Here is a 5,016-nt window from a genome sequence, read left to right as displayed (position 1 = left end):
GGGGTGGGGACAAGGGCAATGTAACCTAAACATTTGTACCTCCATAATATGCAGAAATAAAAAAAGATAAAATGTGGTATATGTATACCATGGAGTACTATTCGGCTATAAGAAACGATGATATAGCACCTCTTGTATTTTCCTGGATAGAGCTGGAACCCATTCTACTAAGTGAAGTATCCCAAGAATGGAAAATAAGCACCACATGTATTCACCATCGAATTGGTTTCACTGATTAACACCTAAATGCACATATATAAATAACATTTATCGGGCGTTGGGCAGATGGGAGGGGGGAGGAGGGGATGGATATATACATACATAACGAGTGCGATGCGCACCATCTGGGGATGGACATGCTTGAAGCTCTGATTGGGAGGGGAGAGGGGGCAAGGGCAATATACATAACCTAAACATTTGTACCCCCATAATATGCTGAAATAAAAAAAATATTTTTATAATTATAAACAATTACATGACTATCATAAAACATCTAAAATACATGAAATATCTAACATGAAATATAAAATTTGTCAGTAATCTTAGCCTCCAAGGAAACTCAGAGTTCACCATTCCAAGTATATTGTTCAAGTTCCTTTATTAGGACTGCCCTACGTTCTGTCATTTATCAACATTGTATGTACAAAATTGTTGCTGCTGGTCGTCTGGAAGAATCTGAGAAGTAGCAGGTCTTTGTTCTTGCTCCCAGAGCTGTATCTTCTGCTGAATAGGGCTAGGGAGCCCCAGCTCAAGCCTCATCTGATCCACTGACAAGCTTGGTTATCTCCTATCTGGGTAAATAGTGGGCCAGTCTCCCTCCTAGGAGGAGCTGTGAGCTTCTCCATTCAAGACTTGATCCCTACAATCAGGCAGTGTGGCTGGGATGAGCCAGTCTCAGCATGGAAGGCATAGGCTGCCTGGGTGGCCATGGCATAGAAGGTGTGCACCATGGTGCACAGAAGTCCCTGGAGCTGGGTGAGCTCAGAGAGCTGCTCCCAGGTCAGTGGAGAATGTACCTGCTGTGCCCGCACCTGCACTAGGTCTTGATAAATGGTCTCAGACGTAGCATGCAGGGAGGTCATCAGATTTTTCCAAAGTGGTGGTGGTGGTCTCTTGGGGAATGAGATTTGGGCCACTTGCTGTGCCCAGTTCAGGCCTTCAGGTGTCGCCTAGGGCTGGCATTATGGGTCTCCTCCATTTCACTGCTGTGTACAGCAGCAGAGGTTTTTGGTTTGTTTCCAAAAGTCAAGCTGCACTCATCTTTTGGACAGTTCCCTACTGCTCCATTGTGGCAGCTGTCCTTGGAACTGATTTTCCTCTTCCTGGATTCCCCTCAACCTGAACTGGCCCTGATTCTGATCTAGCAGTGCCGTTTCTGGCTTTGGGCTTAGTTTCCTTGGAATTCTCCTCCTCATTTGGGTTGGGCTCTGATTTTTGCCTCTGGGTGAGGTTCTCACTGGAATGAGCAGAGAGTGCCTTGCCTTTTTCTTCAGATGGTTTTCTCTCCTCCTCTGAGTCTCCATCGGTAAAGGAAATCTGTTTGAAAGGGGGCTGATCAGTTTGGCATTGGCTGGAGGGGCAGTGGGGATCTGGGTCTTCAATTCCCAATCCCATGTTGAAATTCAAGGAAAAGGTCCTCTCTTACACATCCAGATTCAGAGTAGGTTGTCTTTCTTTTCTAAGAATTTTCCTTTTGTCACAAAGTGAAATTTTACTCTATTTCATTATCTGCTTCCAGCTTTTTTTCCCCTGGATAAATTGAAAACAGAGGGGAGGTGGTTATAATACAACAAGATGTTTCTATATCTGTGTGTTGAAACAGTGGAGGATCCTGTTCTGCGGCCATAACCAAACCTATAATTCATCTATAAAGGACAATTCCCTGTAAATAATTATCCACAAGATCTTTCTGATGGCTTTTTCAAATTGTTTATACCTTTATCTGATTTTTACTGATTGTCCACTTTGGTGCAGAACATAGGGAGCTTTTGATACATACCTAATTCACAAATAAGTGAGAATATATTTTGTAAAAGGTGTACATAGCTGAAGAATATGATCCTATTGTTTTATGATTTCAATCTGATGTTTGTCTGACTGAAACACTTAGACTCCTTGTTAGCAAGTCGCTGATGTTACAATAAGCTCTGTAAGTATTAAATACATCCTCCAATCAGACCTCCATTTTCAGCTTCTACAATAATTTTCTCTGATTCTCAATTTACAACTTAATCCTTAACTGTTTATTGTATGGCTTCTGAACACATCACACCATTGAAACTGCTCTTGGCAAGTTTATATGTGGTTTCTTTCAAGTTAAATGAACACAGTCATTTATTGACCTTTTTGTTACATTTGGCACTATCAATCCTTCTTTGGTTCTTTCAATTTTCTAGACGGATTGCTTGCATGATATTCACACTCGTGGTTTTTTTTTCCTTCTGGTTTCTTTATGGGATCTCTTCCCCTATTCATTTTTGCAGCATTGATATTTCTCATACTTCATCCCAACTGTTCTTCTCTGCTTCTCTCTGTTTTTCCTGGGCATTGCATTTCCTGGGCATCTGATGATTGCAGTTTAGCGTTTAAAATTATATGATTTTAGCATACGCATTTCTAGATACGATGTCACTCAATGTTAGACATTTGCACCTGGAAGTTTCACACCCCCTGTAAGTGAACATGTTCAAAAGGGAATATCTTATCTTCTGCCTCTCTATTATTCCTTGCCGTACTCTTTCTTGGCTATTCTAAAACCAAAAGCCAACAGTGGTTGCCCTATATGAACAATTAAGATCAAACTTTATTGTTTCTTGGTTTAGCCTTATCTTGAAACCCTATTGACATTGCAGGTGCTTTCACTTAATTTGGCTGTTCCCCCGACTCTAAAATGGGGAAGTTTGTTTGGTGGTGGTGGAATTGTGGGGAGTGGCTCTAAAAACACACCATACTGTGAGACAGATGTTGTGGTGGGCATTTTACATAGACTACCTGTCTGGAAAAACTTCTCATTTAATCATTTGTGTTTTTCCCTCTCTCTTACTCCATGGCATTTACCGATTCTGACTTATACCTGGCTCTTACAAATTATTCCTCAGATTTCTGTTTAGACTCTTCAGAGTAGTCTTTCTGAATCTCCCAGACTACATTAAGACCTTTCTGCATATAGTCACACCCTATGCTTAATAGATGAAATAAAAATTTGTTGAAAACAGGACTTTTATCTTGTTTAATGTAGCAGCCACAGAATGGAAGGAGTTCGAATCTTAGAGTTAAGTCTAGACAAATATTTACCCTCATACCCAGATCAAGTTATAGTACTTCTTATGTGGACTCAATTTTAAAAATATTTTGACATTCTTAATTTTGCCACATCCCTGACTCTAATTTAGGGGATTCTTGTTTGCTTTCATATTTGGTGAAGAAAATGTTCTGAGTGGCTCTTAAGTTACACCATAACCTACTATCTACTAAGCACATACATAATACCCACGTTAAGGTAAAAAATGTGTTAACTGACATATCCCTGTGTTTGGAAGAGAAATAACTTTCATTTTATGGTTTTCATTTATGCTTCCTCAATACACCTACCAGAAATATATTAAAACAAGAGTTTAAGGACTCTTAAGTTCTGGATTTGGACCAATAGCTGCTCTTTGGTTGCTCCTTGACTGATGCCAACTAACTATACTAACATCTGTTCAAATGATTTTACTCTCCAATCTTGTTCAAGGCCATCAATAAATTGATAAAAGAAAACCACCCCATCATTTCTTTTTTGGTTTTTTTTTTGAGAGAGAGAGAGAGAGAGAGAAAGAGAGAGAGAGAGAGAGAGAGAGAGAAACATATGATCTCATCATTTCTTATAGAAACTCTAATTACTTGGCTATTTGAAGATTTCATTTTATTGCTTTAAAATATTCCTTTTCTCCAGTAGTGGGAGATAGTCTCTACCCACTATATGCCATTTCCCATAGCAAATCTCCCGGTGTTTACAGCTTCTATTAGAGAAAGGGAGGTTGGACCCTGATTTATTGTCTTAGGAAAAGCTGGGACACTCCCAAGAATATAAGCTTTACACAAGTAACAATAAATTAATTAAAAGATTAACAATTACTTAAGCAACTAAAATACATCGATTAATAGAATAATGACTCAAAATATAGAAGAAAATTATATATATAACCCACCTACCTGTCTTTTCCTCAATCCTGAGGTACCTAGCTGATGCTTTATACAACACTGGAAACTTTGGACCATGTCCTTGCTCCTAAATATCTTCAAAAATAAGTTGTCACTGTCATTTGACTGATTTCTGTTTACTTTTTTTGTCTTTTTAGAAAACTGAATATTTTAAAGAGTGCAGGAATCTTAATTGTATCAACAGATAATTTCCAATTTAAGGCTGATTCTAGAAGTCTCTCATTTTGTCTGTCTTTAGATGCCTGCTATTTATTGATGCACAAAGCCTTAATCACATTCAATGTTATGAACTCCTATTTCATTTCAATTCAATTAACTATTCACATCTTTTTAATTTTGATAAAACATAATCAAACTATTTCTAAGGTAAAATGATTTTCCAAGTCTCTCAAATACTATAAATATAATGGTTTCAGTTGGTTATTTATCCCTCAGCATGAGAAGGATTAGAAGGATGAAGAAGACGATGTTTGCAGAGGGCACGCGTGGACTTCTGGTCATTCTTACTTATGAACCCAAACTTACCTCATAGGCAGTTCTGGAATGGCATTGACTTATATGCTCTTTTAATTTCTACAGTGTAGCCAAGACTTTTCTACCAAAGCATTTGTTTGATTTTGAAAGTTGTATTCAAAGATCTGGGAAATATTAATATCAGGAGTACTCTCTGGTTTAAAAATTCCTAATATTCAGATCTTCCTAGACAAAAGGAGGATTTTTTACAATAATAGGATTGCCATTTGTTTTATTTGCTAAACATGAAACCAAGAGAATAAGTAAGAGTCCTTCATGGATTAGGTTCCAAAGTGATTA

This window comes from Propithecus coquereli, unplaced genomic scaffold (genome assembly GCF_000956105.1).
Source record: "Propithecus coquereli isolate 6110/MARCELLA unplaced genomic scaffold, Pcoq_1.0 Scaffold111, whole genome shotgun sequence".
In the NCBI taxonomy this organism is placed as follows: Eukaryota; Metazoa; Chordata; class Mammalia; order Primates; family Indriidae; genus Propithecus; species Propithecus coquereli.
Note: the sequence above shows the minus strand (reverse complement) of the source record.